Here is a 25,770-nt window from a genome sequence, read left to right as displayed (position 1 = left end):
CTGCCTTCATTGGTTTCCATTCAGTAAGAGAGTTCGAAAGTTTATAGCTACACTTTGGAAAGCACTATTATTACAATTATGCATAGTTCACTATGAATCAGTTATTACTCCCAGAGATATGGACGGATGGAAAGGCTCAAATAAACACAACAGCAACATCAACATCAACAATGCATCCTCATGCATCACTCAGATCAATCAGTCAAACGGATTCCGATAGTAGAGTTTTCATATAACCACACTTAACATACCTCCTTAGGCTCTTCCTCTTTCTTTTGTTCTTTACCCTCTAATTGGCCTCGTCTCCTCACCCTATGCGGTTTCTTCTATAGTCACTTTTCTGAGACTTTAAACAAAATTCTCTAAATTGTGTCTTAGCTATCTGAGTCTAGCGAAAGCAAACTATAAGACCTTTTCAGGGCAACATGATAGTCTGAGTTCAGTTTTCAACAAAGGACTTGCAATTTAGCTTTTTGCATATTACTTAACCATTCCAGGGGGCATTCTAAGTTCTCTCTTAAATAAGTTGATCCATTGTCAATCACTAGATTGATAGAGCATGCTGCAGAGGAGTTGAAATTGTCATGCCTCTCACGTTAAGAAGGTATGCCCCACAGCCCTCATCTCCAACAAGCTACTTTAGTTGATGGAAACTCCTGAATATAATCTAGCAGAGATTCTAGGCTCGAGGTGGAATAGAAGACAGTGATAGTATTTGTTGGCAGAGAAAGGGTATAATGTATCCGACAGTTACTGGTAGCCATCATCCTTTGTGCAAACACCACAGTCTGTGCCTTTAAGTAGAAGTTTCCATGTAAACACAAATAGGTCTTTAGAGGAGTGGGGGGGGGGGGGGCACTATCAGATTAACAGATGTACATGCCCAGAAAATACATAAACATTATCATACGTGGATGAGATGGAGAACATGGCAGTGGAAACTACAAACACGTCCAGGACATTATAGTTCAGTAAGCTACAGCAGCCATATCAATTCAGACAGTTGTATACAGACCTTCCACATGCTGAAGTAGGTTTCTGAAAACAGCTGTTGTTACAACACCTTTCCTTTTGCTTCAATTCCCAGGCTGCCTTTTGTTCCTGCATCTTTTTTGTTTTTATTCCTTCCCTGTTCCTTTGGTCCTTATTCCTTTGGACTTAGAGAATAATCCATTGTTGCTGCTTGGTTTCCCTACAAATAGACTTCTCCTTACCAGTGCTGCAAAGTCTTTCAATTCTCATTTGGTTTTTGCACACAAATTCTGGTTTGTTTGCAGACTAGTCACATTCTGGCTGCACTCCACACAATACCTAAATTGTTTGATCTGTTCAGAGTGTATCTGTATTCCATTTTTCGTGATACGGTTTGTCCTAACTTTTTGGCAGGGAAGTCACAGACATTCAACTGCTACTCAAGCCTCTGTGCCATTACTACTATGTAGCATTCTCCCCAGCCAGGTGACATGTAAATAAATTATTCCACACATGGAGCTCGCTATTACACGTCGTTATTCCTCAGAGTGTAACCGGTAACTGAAATGTACTGCATCATGAATTTTAGTAACCACACCTAATCACTTACATCACTAGACTACGGAGTCCGTTTGGGACCATGGAGGTGCCGCGCTCTATAATGCACAAGACACTACATCTTCAGTGGTGGCTGGTATTTGAATGTGGTGCGGGGTCAGGTCCCGGGGCCAGGAGGGATTGAAATAAAAAAACAAAAAATATACACTTACCTGTCTGCCTCTGCCACCCACCGTCGCCTCCTCTCAGTTTTCTTCCCTACTTCCAGGGCAGGAAGCAGCCTCTCAATTTCCAATCACAACACTGCAATGCAGTGTTGTGATTGGTCTGAGCACCATGGATCGATGCTGAGCCAGAGAATGGGAGACTGGGCATGTTCCCCATGCAGGCTGTATGCAGCCTGCATGGGGAACTTGCGTAGTACGCATGAATATTTGACTGGCCCCAGACGTCAGCCAAACATTCATGCGCCCTTTAGGGAGTACAAACCACTCCTCCCCTCCTCTACCAGCAGAGCAGCACTGCCCATCCCACCCACAAAGCTGCCGCAACTAGGAAAAAACAAAATGATAATAACTTAGAGTTATTATAATTTTATTTTTTCTTTAGAGACATTGTTTAAAAGCAGTGGGGCAATGCTGCCTTAGCAGAGGAACCGCCACTGTACATCTTCCTCTTTGGTGAGTAAAAAAACCCCAGATATACATCATTGTTCACCAATGAGTTGTTGAGGCGCTCAAACTACTCTTCTGAATCTCATGGTGCCAGGCTGAGGAGACACAGAAGAAACAACTGCAGCGGGCACCGGTGGGGTAGCCACTAAGCTAGTCCAGGGGCTTTCCTGGCCCTCTGATGACAGTGTCTCACTCCGGATGTCCGGAAATGACAAACTCAGAGGCAGGCTCTTAAAATGTGAGGAATCCCTTGTAATGGACTTTCAAGGATGGTGAGCAGTCACCACATGTCCCTTACTAGTCAAAACTTGCAATGGATTGGCATCAAATGGAGCATCAGATTTGTATTTTTTGCCTCTGCTTGATAGGGACACGATCCCCTTCCTGAATCATAATATCCAAGCACATCAATAGTTGTCTGCATGAGTCTTCATTCTAGACTTGTGAGATGAATCAGTGAGTTAAATTTTCCTAGCATCAATTGTACTTTGAGTGGTACACTGGGACAGCTTGGTACCCATGGCGTTCCCTAAGGTCAGGCTGGCCAGGTTTTTACCAGTTGTAAAATAGGGGAGTAGATCTGTTAGCACAGAGAGTAGATTGCAGATCTGACGTAAGCTCAAATCCGTCTAGCGCAGCCCGCTGGACAGCCTTCTTAAAAGTTCTCATAAAACATTCAACAACACCATTAGCCTGCGACCATAGAGGTGTGCTTTTCTGATGCTTGAAATTCAAATCTGTAAGGAAGTCTTTGAATTACTGACTATTTAATGGTGGCCAATTTTTGGATTTCAGAATGGATTGAACACCCCAAGTTACCTTCTAGTGTTTCACTTACTCGATCATGAGTGACTGATGAAAGGTCTTCCACCAGAGGAAACTGGGAGTATTTATCTATAATTACCATGAGGTAATGGCCATTTTCTAGTGGTCCAAAGAAGTCAACTGCAATTTTATCCCTGACATGTTTTGGAAAATGTGACATGTTCAGAGTATGCTGTGTTGCTTTGCTTTGGGAGATAAACAGTTACAGAAATGATAAGCCTGGAGCTCTCTCTCAACTTGCTCATCAAGCAGAGGGAACCAAGCACTGCCGCAGAGGGCTCACAATTCCACAATGTCCCTCATGTGCCACTTCAATGACTTGCTGTGGTAAACTTTAAGGAATGACAATTCTCGACCCTCACAAGACAACTCCTTCTTGTGTAGCGGATAGTTCATCACACATATTCTAACATTTCTGGTATTCACTGTTATTAGCAAGAGGACGAGCATGTGTTCTTCAGGATCGATACATTATAATGTCTTTGATGACCATGTTCCTTTCTGCATTGATAGCAACAGTCACAGCGACTGTGGTGCTGGTTCTCGCAATAGAGTTAACATAGGCCTCTGCCACTTTGGAAGGGGTACCTTGACACTGAATGGGCTCTCAAGAAAAGTAGTTGGCAGTGTTTTGATCTTTTCCCGGCCGGTGATCAATGGTGTAGTCATTGCAGTCGCAGCCTAGGGGGCAAATTTGGCCTTTGGTTTGCCAAAAATAGTGAGCAGTGGGGGGTGATCAGTAACAAGCATAAAATGTTTTTCTTACAGAAATATATGAAAGTGTTTGCAAGCCCACACGACAGCTAGTCTTTCTTTCGCCGATTGCAAGTAAGCTTGTTCAGTCTGTGACAAACTTCGTCTAGCATAAGCTACAATACTCCTTCATGCATTTGCATGTCTACTACTTTGGGCAAGAATCGGGCCCAAACCCACTGGGTTGGCATCAACAACAATCTCTGTATGCAATTTTGGATCACAGTAAGCCATTTCAGTAGCATTTTCAATTGCATGCTTAATTGTTGTAAAACGTTGATCACACTCCCTTGACCACTGAAATGAAACATCTCGGTTCATTAATTCTCTCATTGGAGCACCGACAGTGGCAAAGACACAGATATACCTGGAACAGAAGCTGGCCATACCAAGAAAAGAATGCAGCATGGTTACATCTTGTGGACGGGAGGTAGATGACAAAGCCTAAATCTTGGCTTGATCTGGAGTCATTCCCCCTTCTGAGAAAATGTGCCTAAAGAATTCCAGTTTTGTTTTGTGAAATTTGCACTTTTCTGCTTTCAACATAAGACCTGCATCAGCAAGTAGATGGCACACTAGCATGTGTGACAGGCTGTATAATGCGATGAATGACATCTTGGAAAAGGTCTGCAGGTAAAGACTCTCCAAAACTCAATCTTTTGTATCTGCGCGAACCAACATGAGTTGAAAAGGTAGTAATGTACCCGCAATTTTCTTCCAGTTCGAGCTGATGATATCCTTTATTCAGATCAAGTGAAGAAAAGACTTTGGCACCATTCAACTCAGTAATAATACTGGCAATGTGTGGACCTGGGTATTGTTCTCGTTTGATTGCCTTGTTTGCTGGACGCATGTCTACCCAAATGTAGATAAAATGCAATTCGACAATGTTGTTGAGCAACAGGACTAATGTCCTCATTAATGTGGAGCTACACTGTCATTGTCTTAAGTTTTCCTAATCGATGAAACTATGATGGAAACTGATTTACTATGTTGTGATGGGCATTGATATTGCAATTTACAGAAATGAGTCCCATGTAAGCAGCAGTGCTAAAGCTGAGCAAACATGCAGTCTGCCAAGTGCCCGTCTTTTTGTGTTTCATGGTCGACATGGATAATTCATGATTTTGTAAGGGCTTTGAGGCTGCTCATGTGTTTACCTTGGTTTTGGATGGTGTGGGAAGGGTCACTGGATACAATTCATGGTCCTTTGCAGCTGGCATCATATTTATTGATGCACCACTGTCTATGATAAACGGTCACAAGGGGCATGCTAGGGATCACAGCAACGACTCCCATCCTGCTCGGAAAGTCTGGGGCAACGACGGATAGAGCGGGGCCTCCTTTACCTGAGCCAGGTTCCAGGGTAGGTGAGGTGCAATCCCTGATCACGCTGGGTGATGTTTGCATCCTGTGATCTTGAGGATTAGGACAATTCGAGGTCGTATTTATTACCATCTCGCTAATTTTATTCACTTTTTCTTATAAGTGGGGGCACACTGCACTATAGGAAATTAATCAGTTGAATGCAGTAGCATATTGTTGTAGCATAAATGTCCTGAAGAAAGCCGTGGGCCACTATCCCTTTAAGGCTGAAACATGTCGACCCTTATCTAGCAGCGACTAGGTAGTACTGCTGGTATTCTTGTCACATCTTTTTTAATCAGGGTATGTGGAATGAACTGGATTATATCACATTCTCCACACAACCTCTTTTTAGCATTCACAATCTTTCTTTCTGCACTGCACCTTCATTTTTTGTCTGATGGTCACAGTTTCTTACGTGTCCTTTCAACGCTTTTCCGTCAACCCAAAGGGAGCAATAGAGCTTCTAACCAGTGAGGTAGTCTCTACGATCGAGAGACATACCTTAGTTCTAGTTGGATACCATATGATACAAACGATCAAGAGAGGTGTCCTTGCTCTCATTATCTGTCTCATTGGACGAGCGAGGTTGATGGTAATCCAGGCTCTGCTCTGATCTTGCTTGGGTTTGACTGATTCTACACACCCTACTCCTTTCTTATTCTGTGTACTGTCTACCCTTAGACCCCCGATTCTCTCTTGTGGTTTTATCACAGCAACGCCCCCATGTTACTGGGGCAAGTGCCATTTTTGTCTCTACAAAACCCATTTCCCCTTTGCACATGAGTCTTGCACAGACAGTAGGCAGAACCACATGGTGGGAAAGGAGGACCCAAACATGTTATCTTATGACTGACAGTATACCGGCCGTGACACCTTTGCCATGTTTCTAGTTGATTTCAGATGAGAAACAATGTTGCATATTTTCCAGTGATGAGAGTGAAGGAGAAAGGGTTCAGTTAATTTCTAATTGTTGATTTGCTTTATTAAGAATTTATTTGCAGGTTTTTTCTCCTTTGAGAAAATGTGGCAAATATGCTAGACTGGTTTTTCGATAGGAGGTAATTATTAGAAATGTACCATTGTTACTTAAACAATAGTTGCTACTTAAATTAAATCGTTTTGGAAAGCAATTTTTCTCTAAGTGTACTTCTAGACTTCACAAGTACACTACAATTTCATATAAAGCCTTCCATAAAATTTATATTGAAAAATAATAATTCCACTGTTGAGATTTCACATGGGGCTGTATTAAGTGAATCAAGATTTTCTTGAGAGAATAACAGACAATAACAAACAGCCATTGGAAACACAGTAGTTTTAGCTGAGCATTTTATGAAGGCCTGCTAACTCCAATTATAGTGTTGTGGGCCTAAAGGAATATCCGCGGTGTAACTCTACAACTTTCCCAGCGACTGTCCATGCAGGTAATTGAGGTGGGGCGGAGCTGGCATGAAGTTGACAGATGACAGAATAGGGATGGATAAATAAATAAATAAATCCAATTCCGTCGTCTGTCGACATCCTCCCACCCCGCCCCACCCTGCTTACCTGCACGGACCGCTGCTCAACATTCCTGCATTAGGAAGAGGCACATTGATTTAGCAAGCATATTCTCTTCAGGACCCAATAAAAATGCCACCACAAAGGTACTCAATTAGTATTACCAATGGTTGCTGCTCCACTTTGTTCCCTGGATCACAAGAAAATGTTTGTTGCTGAAACTAGGGATCTACTAGGAAATTAATTATATATTTCTTAAAGGAATATTTGGTTAGAGTTAAGGCTATTTCTAGAGGAGGATGGGGGCTGTTTTATGCTTGATAAACTAGTATTCATTTAGCAAAGACATTTTCAGTTAGATGCATCTTCCCTGTGCCGCTACTTGTGTCACAGCAGTCCACTCCTGTTGTCTCAGTTTATTTATGTTTTATTAGCACTTCAATTGAGTGCTTACATTAATACAAAAATTTATATAATATTCTTATATTTCATAACAATTGGATGCAGTCAAACACACTGTGACAGTCCGTGGTGAACACAGTGCATTCTTCATGTCAAAAATATAGAAAAAGAGGACAGAGTGGAGAGCCACATAAAGTCTGTGGCAAATTCTTTAAATATAATCAGGGTTTTGTGGACTGATTCTGCAATATATGCACAGTCGGTAAACAGTGGCGTCAAGACACCAGGCCCCTTTAACCATTCTGATAGAAAGTAACCCGATTTTAAAGTTATCAGCACTGCACTTCTTTATCCCAATTGGAGACTAATTAAAAGAAGGGTTCACACATATTACTATTACTAATAATAATGATTTATATTATAAATGCAATAATATTTGTGGCCATTGCTGCTAATTCAATACTTTTCTTTTCACATATTTCAAAATCAACATAATAACTTGCTACATTTTCTAACAAGTTGACAGAGTCCCCTCTAGGGAAATTATAGAATAAATTGTCACTCTACATATCTAAATTAGAGAGTATGTCATAGCCATTTATTAAGAAGTATGGAACATGAACCACTGACAAGTTCTTATCTGCAAATAGATAATATTTTAGCAAACCCTCCCGCCTCTTTATTTAGCTTCTTCATTGATTTTCTAGTAGTAAACAATTAAAGTACAACACTCCCTTAATGACTCCTCCCTCCCAACCCATTCAACGGTGCACAGCTACAATTAAGTACAAGGCATATTACCCCCCCAATGGTAGTCCATACCACTACCTTTATCCTGTCCAAGGTATGAACTCTATCCAATCTTAAAAGCCTGCATTCCCTATTCTGCATGGCCTAGCATTGTTGAAATGACCCCTCCAGCATCCCCAGATCTTTGCCTGCTTTTAGGATCATCTTCATGCTCTGTAGACTGATTCTTTCGCAAGTCCATTTCCCTCAACCATTCAGCATAATGGGGCGCTTCCAATTAACACCAGTGTAAGGCTATGTCTGTTTCACTATCATACAGCCTATGACGATTAGTGTCTTTTGGCTCCCATGGCCATCCCAGCTTGGGAATAGCCCCAACAACGCCATCTTTGGATTTCTCTCCAATGGGAATCCGACCACTGCCCCAATGTCTCTAGGATTTGTGTCCAGTACCCCTGAATTATGGAGCAGTCCCAGATCACATGCATTAAAGTGACACTCTCAGTATTACTTCTCCAAAAATCAGGGCCCATGCCCCTCCCCATTTTCCAGAGTCTATCAGGGGTGTCCTACACCCTGTACAAATATTTAAATTCAATTATGTGGAGCCTGGTGGGGATGACCAATTGTCTAGCTGCCGAATTGGCCTCCACCCAATACTTCTTATCAAGCTCCTAGCTCCTCCATAGGATCTGGCACGTTTATCACCAGATCCCCAACCCCATTAGCGGCCGGTGGAGGGAGTGCTGTGGGGCGGTGAGGCTGGGCAGGGGTGGAGCAGGGTGGGGGATAGTAAACTATGGAGTACGGCCCAACAGAGGTAAGTAAACAAATAAATACATAAAACGAAATTCGTTGCGTGCGCTGCATTGCATTTGGCAATGCAGCGCGTACAATGAAATTTGGTTTATTTATTTATTTGTTTACTTACCTCTGTTCGGCCGTATTCCATAGTTTACTACCCCACCCTGCTCCACCCTATCCCGCCTCACCGCCCCGCAGCACTCCCACCACCGGCCACTACTGCCCACCCCTGCATCTTTTGTCATCCGTTGTCTGCTTCTTACTGCTACAACAGCCTTACTTTGTTACTGAAAGACAATTCCTAGCATAAGGCTAAAGGAACAGTAGTTAGAGAATTATTCCCAAATGTTGCTTTCCAGACATCCATGTAACTCCCAGCAAGTATTTGGTAGGCAAACCTCTGGGTACAAGAAAATATTGTAAATGTTACTCCCATGTATCTGCTTTAGTGAGTCAATGCCCCAGTCTCTAGTATTTAATAATAACTGACAAAGACAACCAGCAACACTTTTTACTAGAGCAGTGACATTGTCTGTATGAACTGATCCACACAAATGAGAAGAACACCAGACACCAAGATATGTACAATGACTCAAAACCTCTAGCAGGAAGTCCTGAAGATTCCACATTAAGTACATGTTATTGAACTAGGTTTTAAAAAACCATATTATAATGTTATTCCTATTGCCAAATTTACGGTTGTTATGACATTTTAAGTCAAATGGCCACAATTTATGAGAGTACTACCTGATATTTGGAGTTTTACATTACTTCATGGGTAATGTGGTCACCTTCCATAGATTTGCAGGAAGATGTGCAAAACAAATAGCAAACAATAAAGGAAAGAAGATGCAGTCCTCTTTAAGGCCATTCTTATCTATAATAGGACACGTAAGACTAACATCATAGCGTATTAAAACTTGAGCCTATGTTTCTGAAGAAATTTAAGTTAATGATCTCAGTTACCCTAATGGAAATCCTCTTTAGCCACATCACATATGTTTCAGCCAAATGCTAAAAGATTAAACAGTTGTCTGCCGCTTCACCATTATTCCTGTTTGGGCAATGGGAATTAGATTAAGCTACTCGCCCCACTTTTGAACACTGTCAGAATCCCTTTCAGAGGGACACTGAGCACGCAGCAGCTACTGGGCCCAACTGTGGTGGTTGAGGCATATAACTCCCGATGTCCCGGGCCCCAACTTACTATGAGGTCTGACTAACTGGTCCAAGTGTCCCTTCAGCATTTGACTTTCAGTGGTAGCGTGGGTCGAGCAGTCCAAGGCTTCTTGCTGAGGAAGTATTTGTAGGGTAAACTCAGGCTTACAACGCAAAATAGATCCAGCAATGCCCAATAAATGATTCTCCAGTCAAATATTTGCTTGTATATAAAAGGCAGTATTAATATACGACCACAAATTATAATGCAGTTCACCACAAAAAATACACACAGTCTTCTCAAGCAGGCCCACTTGGATTCCCCGCGGCAGCTTCTCAAGCCCTATCTCCTAATCTAAGTTTTTTCATTATTCTCCTTTTACAAGAGATGACATCCAAGCTAGGTCCCACTAGTGAGTTTAATCTCTAGTAGTTCCACAATGGCTTGGCATAAGTCAAAGTCACTTCACCATGGCACCCTTCCTGGCATACTAGGGGTCCAAAGTGTGGCAAACAGGACAACAGCCCTTCAGGTCGCAGCACTGCAATAGGAGGCAGCCCTCCTCCCATCACAGTGATGCACCAGGGTGAGGGCCCTCAATCTTCTCCGTGCCCTCTACCTGGCATAAGGGGGTTGCTAGCAGTACCAAAAAGCAGACGGTTCTCCTTAGGTCATGGTGAAGCAAAGGGCGAAGGCCTTTTGTCTTGTCACACCGAGGCACCAAGGGTGATGACTTATTCTTCATCACAGCCCTCAACGGGCACACAAGAGTTTAAACAACGCACACTAGTAGTCCCGAAGGACCTGCATCTCATACTCTGCTAACGGTATCCACTCTGCAGAACTTCACTGGACCTCGCTCCCTCCAGGCAATCTACTTCTGCCCACAGGGCCCTCTGATTTTGGGACAGACAGAAGCTGAGGCTCCATGCAAGTGTTCTTGATTCTCTGGGGTGATGTCCCCTCACCAAGCTTTAGAGACTGCAGCCCCTTAGTCCTCATTCCTGATCACAACAGGTAGAACTCATGCTGAGCTTCTTCACTTTGATGTATAACTTTAATTTGACAATTTGGGAGTCTCAAGTTACCCTTTTTATAATCCATTTCCAGAAACAAATGTGATTTAGTGTCTCTGTCTTTGAAGTTTGTATTCTGGGGTGGTCAACAGATTTGAAGTGTCCACTCCTCTGTTGTTCTCTTCCTCCACAGAGCAGCCTATCACATGAGGTCAGTCTCCAATTTTGAAAGCCCCAAACACAGGCTATGGGAGTGACTAAAAGTTCTCACCTGGATGTCAGACTCAGTGATATACACATTAAAAGGTTGCCAAAAGGGTCAAGCCCTACTCTTTAAGATTCCCTTATCAGCCCCATCTCCTTCCTGAGATGTGCCTAGGCCCACTTTGTCCAGTAACCTCTTTCAAAATCAAAGAACTCTGTTTTGAAGTATTCGGATGAGCCTGGCTCTTTTTTCCTTCAGTGTGAGTCCCACCCAGCTGTCAGGAAAAACATCAATCCACAAATCCATAAGTTTCTCTGGGGAATTGGGTGAATCTTCTACCTCCACGTGTTCCTTCAGCCAGCACTGGGATTCCCAATCTAGAAACAGAGGCACCATGCACAGTACCGCTCACAGGCACTTCTGCATCCTTAGCTTTGCATGTAAACCCATATGTAGTATTTCAGAAAAAGTTGCCAGGGGCACACATATATAACCGAGCGCCATGTAAAAATATGCACACAGGCCTTCATGTACTGCTGCCATGACATACATGCATAACATCACACCATGCAGGTCTCCATGCACTGCTGTCATGGGGCACACATACACAACAGTGCGCCTTGTGCACCATGCACTTTTCTGGCCCTTTGCCCATGCTGAAGAAGGCCAAACGTGATCCAAGCACACTGCAATAGAATGGCAAATGATTGGGCAAGAAGGCCCCAATCCCATGGCTACTGATTACTTATTAAAAAACAGTATGCAGCCACCAGTGTGCTTAGGATACTTAGCTCTTGGTGAGGACTGCAGCCCTTCATTACATCGTGTATAGCGCATTGTGCACCCCTCCTGAAATAACCTGACCACAATCTTTTTAGACAGGCCTAGGTGATGCCACACAAGCATGATCGCACATGACCAAAGTTTCCTACGAATGATCTAGATATCACTGCAGCTGAAACACTCATGGCAGGGGTATGTCTATTACCATGCAAGGGACTTTTCATCCCAACCAATGCTTATAAGAAGGCAGTGAGTAACTATTTTTACCATTAACTCCCTTCTATGTTTTTGGGACCGTGTTATCTCACAGGAGGCTTTATAACAGGTGAACAAAATATTTTGCTAAAAGCTCCAGGATTGTTTATTAGGCCCATTGGAATACTGGCTGATGCTCTGTCAGAACCTCAATAATTGCAAGCAGGTGCTAAGCAGCCAAAACCTTCTGGATTCCAGCTGTGTGGGGCTCGAGCTACCCTTTGTACGGCAATGCAATCACAAATGCCCAAATCTCTTCTTGTTATGTTATGTGATGTTAGTGGATTTGTAGAACATGGCTTATCACTTGTGAGGTTGTCCAGGCACCCCTCTGTTATAGCACAAAGGCTGTATGGACTGTCAAGTCCACAGACTTGTGATCTATACTTCTCTTGACTCCCATAAAAACAGGCAATGCCCATCCTTATTAATATTTCTTTGTAAGGTTTGACCACTGATCTCAATATCCTACAAGGTATTCCCGGTTATCAAACGGACTTCAGTGATCCAACACATGAACATGTACATCCTCTGCCCTCACCCTTTACCACCAAAGAGTCACTAATAATGGATGATTTGGTTCAGCACCTAAAAGCTGTAGGCACAGTTTTACAGGTTACTTTCATCAGACCAGGTGTTGTGAGTGCTATCTTTTTAGAATTAATCCCATCATAAATCATTAAAATTTGAACACCTTGGTTGTGCTTAACCACTTCAGGATAAACAGTGTACTTCAACTCAAAACTGCTGAGGGAGACTGGATGACAGAACTGGACCTGAAGGACACATATTTAACTCTTCTCATCTAGGTTTATTAGCCATTGGCTGGCTCAAGTCACATGGTATCAAACTGATCCTATAACAGGATGACACGCTAAATGTAGCCCTCGTGTCTGCAAACCAATTCAGTGTCTCGTCAGGAATTGTAAGCACTATATAAATATCCATATTATAACATAACAGAACAAACCATACCATGATTAAGGGGACTAAGTATTCACGAAGGTAAATTTACACATGACTGACTCTGCATGTGTGAGTTTACTCTTACACTTTTGAGTACCATGACTAGGTTTGGGTATTCTCCATTTGCAAGTTTAAAGTTGCTCAAAACTGTAGACTTACATTTCCACACTAGGTGTGGACATAATTTGAATTACATCAAAGTAATCTGAGTCATTTTGGTAATCCTGCGTTACTCTTTAATGCAGAACTACTGATAATAATGTAATTATGCCAGTTTGCATAATTAACAGAATTTTTGGGGTAAAAAAACCTATTACAAGAGCACATTTAGTGAGTGTGAGCGGCTGCAGAGGGGTTGGGCGTGCGCAAGTGATGAAGGCCAGGAGATCAGTGTTTACTTTTCAATAAAGTCTTTATTTGCAATCAGTTAATTTACTTGAAAGCGGTGATTATAGGTTCACCCAACGCATTTCGTTTTCAAGGTGAGAGTTTCGTCAGGGCTCAGTTGTTGTGTGTCCTTATGACAAAGTAGGATTTAATTAATTTAGATGCCACTCCTATGGCAGAGTGGGTACAGTATAGTCTAGCTCCGACTTGACCTCTTGCTCAGAGTATGAATTAATGATCCATCAGTCCGGTAGGTGTTCCAGGCAGTAGCTCTGGAAACACTGGGAGTATCACAGGGCCAAGGTCGGCCTCGAATGTAAATTCTTGGAAGATCGGTTCTCCAGCCACAATAAGAGTGTGAGCGGCTGTTTAAGTTCTGTTGCATTTGGCAACATTTTATTAGCTTATAAATCTTCATATCCTTTGTGGATCGAAGGGTGCATTTTGGCCTAAGAAATTAGCACTAAATAGTGGCAGTAACTTGGGAAAAATCCTACCCGAAGTGCACATTTAGTGAGTGCGCGTGTCATGAATCTGATCCCCCAGGTTCCTCTCTGTTACGTTTCCAGGCTTCTGACACCCCCACATGTAGCAGAGAGAGTGTGACATGAAAGAAGGTGGGTGTTAAACATATCCTGGTTGTATCCTTACCTACACTAGATTTGCAGCATATCCATTTATCGCAGAAACGGACACTACAGACAATCAACATGAAGGACATCTAACATGGGCTTCAATTGGAATTCCATAGAGCATATTATCAAACCCATTATCGCCGTTTTAGCGGCAGTTTTCTACCGTTAAAGCGGCGATAATTTTAAAGCCTGGCTTGATAATATGCCCCGTTGGTACCTAACTAGGCAGGAGCGCTAAACAGTCGTTAGTATCCAACAAGAGCACTAACAGTTATTTGTTTGAGGCCGCGAAGGAGCGCTAGTAGTCATTTTGGAGCAGATTTACAAGCTCCTTGCGCCACTTTTGCTTCACTTTTAACATGGGAAAAGTGACGCAAAAGGGGCGTAAGGTGCTTGTAAATCTGCCCCTATGTATCTAACAGCACAGGAGCGTTAACAGTTGTTTGTTTAAGACAGCACATGAGCGCTAGTAGTTATTTTTGTGTCTGACCGCGCTAAAGAGCTAATTTGCTTTCTTCTGGCGTTTTTTATGGTTAGCAGAATCACTGATCATAGGCTGTGCACTACCTACAGATATCATTTGAAGGATCCAGGCATTTTACATGGAATGAGTTCAGAAAAAGTAGTTCAGTGACTTGAACTGAATTTACAAGGATATGCTTGAACTATCTCCCATGCTGAAGGTTAATATTATTTGCCTTGCCTATGTTTCTTCTTTCAGGCTTGTTTGATGAAGAATGTGTGCTCCTGGGTGATCAGTTAGATTGCATGATACATTCTCTTTCTCTCTCTCTTTTGTGTGATTTCCCTATTCCTTGCTACTGCACCCAAGTTACTCTTCATTTCCTTTTCTACTTTTGTGTCCTGTTGTTCCGGTGATATTCCTCCTGAATATAGAAGAAGTTTTTTATCTACTACCTGGCCTTTTCCCTGGCACTCCAACCTCCTTTCTCGCCCTGGCATTCTGTATTACGAGTCAGGTAGGGGAGCTGTGGAGTGGCTGCATGTCACCTCTGCAAGGCCTCACAGCAAGCTTGAGTTAAGGTTGTGGTGGTCTGACAGCCAGTGGCTGCTCAGCACTCGCTATTCATGTTCTGTTACATATAGCACGATTTTTAGCACAAAATGCCTCCTCGCATCCATTTTGGACACGGAGTGGCATTTTTGCTCGAAAAAATGCAAAGTTTCTCTTGTTGCATAATTCTGTTTATTTATCTCGCTGTATTTTGGGGTAATTTCACATGATTACGCTACATGAAATAATGCAAGATATAGCCAATCCTATTCCCCACTCACTGAAACAGGAGATGGAGTCAGTAAAAAAGTCAAATACAACCGTAAAGTTACTACTACTGGAGAATTTACGAGTATAAAGTATGGGTAAAGTTAAAGTGTATTACATTTTTTAAACAATGTAGCTTTTTTATGTTAAATCTTTTTAAATGTAGATTTATTTTAAATGGTACTGCACTAGTAGCTACGGGTTAACTTATGTTTTTTAAAATACATTTAGGTAAATTCAATTAAATTAGCTTTATTTTCCAGGCTTTGTTTAAAAAATAAAACCACCTAAAAATGAATGTTTATATTATGTAATAAAAGTTATGTATACAATTAATTTAATTTAGCTTGATTAAATTATTTTTTATTAAAACAATAATCTACATTTATGTTAACAAAAAAGGTAACTAAATTATCTAACAATAAAATCATATATATTTGATACTGGTTAGGTTAATTTAATGTATTATAACTATTTCCAAAGGGGTTTTATTTTATGCCTCTACCACTATAATTGTTTATGGGGGTGTGCAGCGGTACAAATGAGTGGCCATGGTGCTGGACTTACTCCAGTTCTGAGCTGAAGAACATTTATAGCATTTTTTGATCCCTTTTGGCTGTAACAACTTTAGAAGTGAAGTTAGTGAATGGGATGGGGCTTACTCCTTTGCGGGTAGGTGCATGTCCCTCCTGTAGCCCCTCCTTACTTTTTCCAACCCCCCTCCTGTTTAGCCTCAAATATTTCCTATTTTCCATCCATTCCCTCTGTTCCTCACGCATTTACTACAATGACGTTGTATATGTATGCAGAGATCTCCACATTCGGGGCAGAGATGTCCGCACATAAAAGATGGTGATGGTGGAGACCTCTGCACACAGGTTTATAAATAGGTCTGTTAAGTGTCTGTGATAAATGTTGTTCTAAAGATGCTCATCGGCCGAAGGCCAACCTACACAATCAACTTTAAGAACAAATTTTATCCCGGCACAGGAAAAGTGAATAAGAGCATCTAAATTTAATAAGATTGACCAAGAATGAAACATGTGATAACGGCCAACTTCATCTCCTTGAAAGAACATGAAAAGTTTTGGATTTGTCTTATGTCTTTCTTATAATTTATTTTATTTCTGGTGCTCAAGACAAGCAGGGTCAGATTTATCAAGCAGTTGTGTCACCCTTGTGCCATGCAATGGGGCACAATGGAGATGCAACTACTAGTAAGATTTAAAGAGCCACTTAAGACCATCTTGTATGGCCCTGCGTGGCTTGATAAATCTAGAGTAATACAATGCTGTGCAAATCGCTGCGTTGCATTACTCCCCAGGGAGGCGTTCCTTGAGTGGAGCTTGTGTGTTACCTCGCATCCAACCATGGATTTTGGCAAATTCCCAGATTTACCATAACTGGTAGACCTGGGAAGGAGTCAAAATGGCACGCCTCCACAGGTTTGGAGAAATATCTTTATTTCTCCTCATTTTTTCCTCTTTCCATGTGTGCTGCATGCTGCATATATGTAGCACACGTACAAAGAGGAAAATGCCACTGATGATTGTTTTTGTGCAGGAAGGTGCTTCTTCCTGCAAAAAAAGCAATCCTATCTGCAACGCAGGCCCCCTTGCACCACGGTACAAAGGTGCCTGCATTGGCGCTAAGCAGCAGTTTGTGTCAAAGTGCAAGGAAGGGACATATAATGTTAAATACGGCGCATTCCTGCCCTTTCCCTTTCACACAGCGCAGCAAGGCAGCTTGCTACGTTGCTCGAAAAATTTATAAATGTGGCCCTCAAGCTTTACAAAAGGCACAAGATTTTCATCATGAGAAGGATCCACAGCTACACACATCAGACATTGTAGTTTCAGAAAGCAATGAAGAGCTCTGGTAATTATTGTAGACCATGTACTGAATCTATGTCCCTTTCTGATCTGGCGATTAAAGCAGATACTAGCCAGCTCAACTGCAATACGTGCTATAGCAACAAAATGAAAGACAAGATCTGCCAAGAGGAATTTGCATCTTATTTGTGTCTAGCACTTGCCTTGATCCTTCACCTTAAAAAGTCTTGCTCCTAGCAGGTTGAGCTGTTTGGAACTCTCTGGATAGACACAATCTCCTGTCTGGTTGGTATGTAGTCATTTGTTTACATGCTCTAAAGCTCTGGTGGATATTACCTAAGACTTGTGACATCTTTGTTCTTATAGAAAAGCTTCACATTTTCCTGGGTTGAAGGGCAAGTTATCACATTGGTATTAACACCATGAGAAAAATGAGAGCGAGTCAATGGCCAAAATAATGTTTAGTGCGTTGATTCTAGGGCTCTTTTAAATGTAGCTTATGGTATCAATATATAACGGTCAGGTGCCTCAGTTTGTCAGCTGGTGTCCAGACGATTTTGTATTCAGTCTAGATATCTTCCGCTAGGATTGGAGGAGGGCTATGAAAGCATACTTTCTATTCCATTATGCAGTGTTTAAATACTTCTTACTCAAACTGTGATACTACTTGGAGGGTTTAGTTCTTCTCACCTAACTATGGAGAATGTGGCCATATTTGAAACAGCTGCTAACCATGTATCCATCTTGAGTTCCCAACTTTGCCCCTGAACCACAGCATGGTTTTGCAGTGCTGTGTGAAATTGATGACTTGGAGTGCTTCTGCATTCCATACCCTAGGTGATGACTTTTGCAAACTACGTTGAACTTCATTACAAGTGTTTGGGCATCAGGAACTATTAGATCAATCATTAAATTGTAAACAATGGATCCCTGCTGTTTCGGTTATAATCTGGATGTAATTTCAGTTCTTAAATTTGAGATTGCTAATTTTAATACAACCATGTTTATGTGGTGTCAGACCACTGATGTTTAGCGCAGCTGCGGTCCGTGCAAGTAGCAGCGGTGGGGCTGTGGGGCCTTGTAAGGGAAGATTCCGAGGGACGATGCAGAGGGGAAATTAATTATTTATTTAATTTTCCCTAGGCATCGTCCCTCAGAATCCCCCCTTACACTGCCCCACCGCCCCACTGCCGTTACCTGCACGGACCGCGGCTGGTTTAGCGATATATTTCAGATAGACATGTCCTTTTGAAGGACCTATACCAGTCATTATGTTTCATTGGTATGAAGATTGCAAAAATCACTTGTGCTTGAAAACACAGGCTATACTGTAATAGTCTTTGTGGGCTGTAAACCTTATTCTTAACCTCTTACTACAATGGCCAATTACTACACCATTTAACTCATACCTCTGACTGCTAACAGTCAGTCAGTATAGCTTTTTCAGGTATAACCAATGAGAAAAGTATAAACCATTAGAACGTAAAAAAATGAGGATTCGAACACATAATATAATGTTTTCAGACAAATCTTTCTATCATCACAACAAAGGAATAAAAAGGTTATTCAAATATAAATAAACATTACAATGTTAAAAATAAATGTAATTTGTTAAAGCACCTTGTAATCAGCCACTCAGGTAGTGGTTAACGTGCAACAGTAAACACCAAGGGGTCCATTAGGATGTCAGGCAGATCACCACCGCCCGTATGGCGGTGGCGATCCGCCCTCCATTTCCGTCTGCCCACCTAACATTTCCCCCGCCATATTACAATGACGGTGGGGACCCAGGCGGACGGAAAGACCATCCGCCAGTTTTCTGCCGGTAGTCAACTGGGCAGAAAAGACCTGCAATATCATATCATATTCATATTACGATGATGGGGGTCTCATGCCTTTCCATGGGGGAGACTCTGCCATGGAAAGGCATGTGGAGAATGCCTTTGGGGGCTCATTGTGGGCCCCCAGGGGGTTGGGGGTGGGTGGCTGCACTTGGGGGGTACCCATGGTACCCCCCGACATTTGCATGCACAAGGTGGCAGGCACCACGCAGTGCCTGTCACGTTGTGCATGCAAATGCACAACATGCCCTTTTAACATTGAGGCGGGTGCTGAATACAGCACCGCCTGCCACAATGTTAAATATACAGGATGCGACCGCCATAGTGATTCTGACATCAATTTCTTCAATACATCTGTGTATTTTTATCCAGTGTTGGATTTGTTTCTCTGTTTTTTTTGGGAAACCAAATCTGTCCTCTATTTTTGTTCTGAATTCCCTTACAGTGTACTGTTGTAAGTATGAGATGAGAACTTAAAAACTAAGGAGTCCACCAAAACTCTGGATGTCTTACATCCTTTGAACTGTCTCAGTTTTGTAAGAAGTCCACTTGCTGAGTCATGTTAGATGCGTTTTACAATGTGGCCATAAAAGATGTTACAAGACCTTAAACTTTCATAAAATTATCTTCCATCCATTACCGTAAGATGCATTGCTAGAAAATCATAATCGTAAAGACCAAGAAACTAATATTATGTCATTCAGATTTTACTTACCTCAATTTTTATGTTTGTTTTTACAGAATTAATTTTATGTGAGATTAATGGTCTCAAGGATCCAGTCTAGCTACTGGTTTTACTATCAACACCAAGATTACTTATTACCAGGTACATTTGTATCCCTGATGCTAGAACATTGTGGTATGTATTGATTTACAAATATGCAGATAAAAAAATACAACTCCTTTGTAACATGATGTATGAGGTAAACCTGTATGATACCTAGAGACTTTGGTACACAAATGACTTTCCCACCATAGGTTTCCCATACTTATACAGACCACATGCTCAAAACCAGATTATGTCACACAGGACTTTGGAGGTAGAGTTAAGGCTCATAATAGTAGTGGTCTATTGTTTTACCCCTAAAGTGCACTTTCACTCTGCACTTGTAGCAGCACTTTGTCTTTCTAATGATGTCACTTCTGGGGGCAGTACTCCCTTTGTTTTGGATTACATTTCTATATATGACCGTTTTTTTGAAGTGATTTATTGTTTTTGACCACCATCATTGTAGAGCCACTTTCATTTTGAGTTAACTCAGTGCAATTTTCTGCAGACCAAGACTACCTCACAGTTTGAGTTAGAGTGGAATATGAGGTGTAGTGATACAAATTATATATTCAGCTGTTACTATACATGCATTCACCCTCCTTCTATTTCTTTCCCTGCATATTTACCACTATGTTTTCTACTTCTAACCCAGTATATATTCACCCCTATCCTTCTCACATCTGTACTGCTTAATTCAACATCCCCATATCTCATTGGGCAACCCTTCCTCACACATACAGTTGGACAGGAGCAACTGGGAATGTGCTATGAGCTCTACTGCCTACTGCTCTTTTCTCAACTCCAAAACAGCTACCAGAACAATGTAACACAAATACTAAGGTTTACTCTGCACAAGTAATAATTAAAATATTAATTTCTAATGAGAATATATCGCCTGTCCCCTGTGAAAATATGATGGATTTCAAATTCCTTGCTTCTAGGTCTAACTATTAGGGTTTCTCCCTGGGAGAGGTCCTCCCTATGATTTCCATCAGGGATGACCTGGAAGCCACCACAAGTCTAATACTGGACCTATCCTCTGTATTGTAAATAGTCGAGGAACATTACACTCTAGTTGAGACTAGAGGAATCGGCATCAAGCTAAATATTCTTGACTGAATCTCTACTGCCTCTCTTACTGATCTAGCATCATCTTACCACCCTCTTTCACATCACCACCTATCAATAGAATTGCTTACAATCCTCATCATCTCACCACCCCTCTTCTATGCCTATCTCACCGCACCAAAGGATCTCATTAGTCCACTGTGCTACAATTATGTCAGCAATATTCATATCATCTTTAAGCTATCAAGACTGAGGAAAATAGACACCTCAGGACTGGACCACTGCCTATCATCCATCAACCAATGTATACTGAGAAACCACCTTAAACTTTTCTCATCCAAAATAGAAATCCTAAAATGCAGAGAATGGAAAAACCATGAACATATGGCCTCATGAACTCAGTGTATTACCAGCAACATCAACAGAAGTGAGAAATCTGGAAGTGTTTGTTTAACCTAGGCTTTTTCATGTTTCATATGTTAGAATATCATTAGCAATATTATCGTCAAACAGAAATGTTGTACCGTAAATATAATTCAGAACTTTCTTCCCATTGAGTGTAGATATTCTATTGTTAACTCTCTTGAGAGTTAATACTATTTAAGACGCAACATTTATTTCAAACCAATAATTTGGTTATGATGTTTTGGGTACTATACACTTTCCTTGGTTTCCCAAGTGAACCAAGACACAAAAGTGCTTTCTACACAGTGTGAATTCTATCTTTCTTCATTTCCTCAATGTCAAAAAGAAGTTTGAGGCTACAATCTTCCTTGTCCTGACTAATGTTCACTTTTCAAATGCACTCCACCCATGGATACCCATATGCAAATACTTCAGACACGACCGGAAGGCACTTTCACATACAGACATACACACCCTATCCTGCAACAGCTCCACGGGCTTCTCATCAGACACTCGGCCTTCAAGATTTTATACATAACGTGCATGACCATCTATTGCAAGTTATCACTCAAAAGGTGAATGCTTGTAAATAAGCCAACCACTGCATAAGGGTGGGTGTAATCTAAGGTGGCATAGTGGGCAAAAGAGCAATAGTTTGGAATGCTACCCAAGTGAATGCCAGTTGTCAAATGATTTGCAATGATTCCTCCCATCCCTTTTTGTGTGTTTGATATAACACCCTAAGTGACCAAGGATATACCCAGACATAGGTCCCGTGCTCATTGTGCTGCTGGAACAAAGCTGCACCCAACTGAAGAGACCTAACAAAGCCAAAACCATGAACAATGGTCTTGAATTATACCCTGAGTGGTTGACAGTGGTTAAATTATTTTCAAGCATTTCTCCTATCACTTTTTATATTTTTGATGTAATGCCCTAAGTGATCCATTGGTTGAAATGAGTCCTGTGCTCACTGTGTCACTGGAACCAAGATGCATCCACCTGAAGAGACACAACTATGCCAAAACTGGTCTTGGGTTGCTTGTATTCTCGTTCAGAGAGAGCACCCTACTTGACAGTTGAGTCAGGACTGTTCTTATTGGAGCAGGGCCAAGACTGATTTGCTTATGGCTGGGTGTAGTCTGAGGTGGCACAGAGGGAGAAAGAACACAGTGTCGGAATGCTACTCTGAGCAATTGCGAATGGTCAGACTATTTGCAAGCATTCCTCCCATCGCTTTTTGCGTGTTTTACATCTATTTAAAGTGAGCATGCTTCATCCAAGTAAAGCTGCAAAGATGTTGTCTAGAGAGAAAGCTTTAGTCTACACTGGCACACCAACTGGCTATCCTTATGAGGAACCTCCTTCTCTGTACAAGCACCTACATTCTGGGAGTGTTCCCTAGCAAGGATTAGAACTGTCTATAGATGATTCCACAATGAGCAGACATTATTACTTGCCATGGTTATAATGGTTTTTGTTAGACCTGTCAGCCTTAGTTTGGTCTTCTCCAAAACATTCTTCTTTCTCCCCTCCTGTTTTGTTGAATTCATTTTTGCTGGTCAAGGTACTTCTACTCTCTCCCTAAAACATGGTGATATTAGCTTGCACCTAACAGGCATATTTAATTTACGTGTAAGTCGTTAGCAAAGTGGTGCATCACATACCCAGGCCCAGTACATTAAATGCTACTAGTAGGCCTATAACACTTATTGTGCCATCTGCTTAAGTAGCCCTTTAAAACATGTCTCATGCCTGCCATTGCACCCTGGGTGCAGTTTTAAACTACCAATTTGACTTAGTAAAATTAACTTTGTCAGGCCCTAAATTCCCTATTTCTTACACATAAGTTGCCCCTGGGATAGGCCTTAAACAGTCGGAAAGGCAGGGTACATTGTATTTAAAAAGTAGGACACATACTTTTAAGTTTTAAATGTCCTGGTAGTAAAAAAATCCTAAATTTGATTTTCTCTACCTCTCCTAAAGGCTAACATTGGGTTACCTTTTTATATTTAATAAATTATAACTTTTGTTTGGGAACAGGTACAAATGTCATGTTTGGTGTCCAGGGAGTTGTAATTCACAATCCTCTTTAATGGGAAAGTCAGATTTAAAGTCACTATTCTGAAAATGCCACTTTTCGAAAGTTGACTTGCTAACCATTTGTTTACTGCAGCCTGTATCCTGGGGCTCATGACTAGTTGTAGTTGATAGTTGGTCTTTGTGTAATTCTCCCAGACAGTAACACAAAGGGTGACGATGTGTTTGCAGGAAGGGTCATCCTGAAAGGTTATGAGAAGCGGAGCTGTTCACCGTCACACTTATGTTTCAAAGGACTTCACACTAGCCTTTTATGACCTCAGACCTTGTGGAGCCTGGGCAGGAAGGCAGGACATTCCAGAACCATCTACGGGGGGAATTCCAGATGTTTTTTCTTCTTCGAAGCTGGCACCAAGTATGAAAAACAGGACCATAAGACCCACTCTACAGTTAACTTTGGGAGCTGTGATGGACTCTCTGTGGACTGACCTTCTGCCGGAGTCCTGCTTTTTATTTTGAGGGACTGTCCTGCTGCTCCAAGAGAAATGTCCTGCTGCCTGAAGCCTGCACTGTCCCCACAAAGGAGTGCCATGCTGCTTAAGACCTTCTTTTCTGCTGGAACCAAGGACCACCAAGGTAACGCCAAGGGTTAGTTTGCTGGCTTCTCGTTCAGAGCTACAGGGACGCAAAAGCTCAAAAGGGTAACAAAGGTGCACATTGACCAAGCCTGAAGTATGTCCTGACACTCCAAATGGTGCCCCCAGTCCTGGACCCTTGGAAGTGGTGGTAAAGGTGTGCAACCAGTCAAAATTCAAAACATGGGATGTATAGAATGTTCTGTCAAAAAGTGCTCTAAAAGCTGATAGGAGAGAGGACCTACCTGCTCGCCGTACCTCCCAAAGCGCATCGCTGGTTGGGTTGACTTCATTATTGCTTCCGCTATGTTCTCTGCAGCAGCAAATCCTGTTCAGCAGCTCCTCTCTGGAAGGGTATTCAGCCGCACCTCAGAAGAGATGGCACATCCTCCTCAGACACCGCTGGGCTGCCTTTCCCTGAAGAACTTTACCTTCTCAGTTTTTTTGGGGGGAAATTTCATTTAAATCCGAAGGTAAGCTGAGACCAGGGCCAATCAACCTTGTGTATCCTAACCCAGTTGGCACTTTGATCTTTGGTTGCCAGTTTTTACAAAACAAATGTTTATTTCATAACTCCAGGATTACTGATTGGAGTTTTGTTGTTTTTGTGTCTAACTATTTACTAAATTATACTCTACATTATTATATTAGTGTGGGACTTTTCTTGTGTTGTGTTTTCACTTTATTGTTGTTTGAATGCTGCAAAATTACTTTACACATTGCTTCTAAATTAAGCCTGAATGCTTTTGTGCTAAGCTACCAGAGGGTTAAGCACAGGTTGATTTTGTGACTTTTGGTGTTCACCCTGACAATGATTGTGGGTGTTGCTTGAGAAGGGTCCACATCCCTTTCAACCAACAGTCCAATTTCGCACAATTGAAACTTGAGCCAATCACCCTAAGAATAGTAGGTACACCCATATGTGGAGCTATCGCTTACTCTACTTGCCCCAGGCCATGTACAAGTTCAGCTTCACAATTGCAGTGACATCTTAGCTTCATCTTCTGCCATCCATACACAACCCCACAACACTTTTCATACAGGCAAAACTTTATTCAGGCACTTTCTTTCCATTGATTCCCTACCACGCAGAAGCCTACTCATCCTCCCCTCACTCCTTGACTACACAACAAGGTGCAGTGAGAAAACCACAAAAGACCCCAAATGTTGTCCTAATGGGCAACATCAAAACACTACCTACCCAGGTCACAGAACAGACACAGATTCTATCATCAAGCAATCAAACAGAACTGTATGCAAATGTGTTTGGTGCCTTGTAATAGATGTGAAGGGCTATAGAAAAACAACTATGATACAGTAAATAATATTTTCTTGCTTGCTTTCATGAAACCTAGTCAGATTTCATTTCTTAAGGAGGTCTTTAAATTAGTTGTAGTAATTAAAATACATGCCCTGCCATCGCTTAGACTGGCCATTGATGGAAAACTTGCTTTTGGTCAGATTGCGTGGAACTTGCTGAATAGGATTTACATTTGCATGATCTGTTGAAATAAATCATGTATATAATTATAGTTTTCTATAGTAACCATTTGACAAGCATATTTGTAAATGGAATATGTTTACCTTACTTCTCATACCAAAGAAGCATGATGGCCAACTTTGTTTCACCTCTCGTGTTATTGATGTTACTAGTTCTGCGGTTTCTCAAACAAGAATATTTAGTCTAGCAATAAAGGATATAAGCTTCAGATCTAAGTAAATATAAGATGTAAGTGACCTTTCTTCAGGCCCAGGATGAGACGAGCTGAGGCACTCTGAGAGAACAGCCCCTATGTAAAGCTGACTTGGGACAGTGTGAAACTCTGGGGACTCCACTGGTGATATAGATTTTTTGGGAACCTGTAGGCCATTCCACATTAATT

Source organism: Triturus cristatus, chromosome 5_1 (assembly GCF_964204655.1).
Source record: "Triturus cristatus chromosome 5_1, aTriCri1.1, whole genome shotgun sequence".
In the NCBI taxonomy this organism is placed as follows: Eukaryota; Metazoa; Chordata; class Amphibia; order Caudata; family Salamandridae; genus Triturus; species Triturus cristatus.
Note: the sequence above shows the minus strand (reverse complement) of the source record.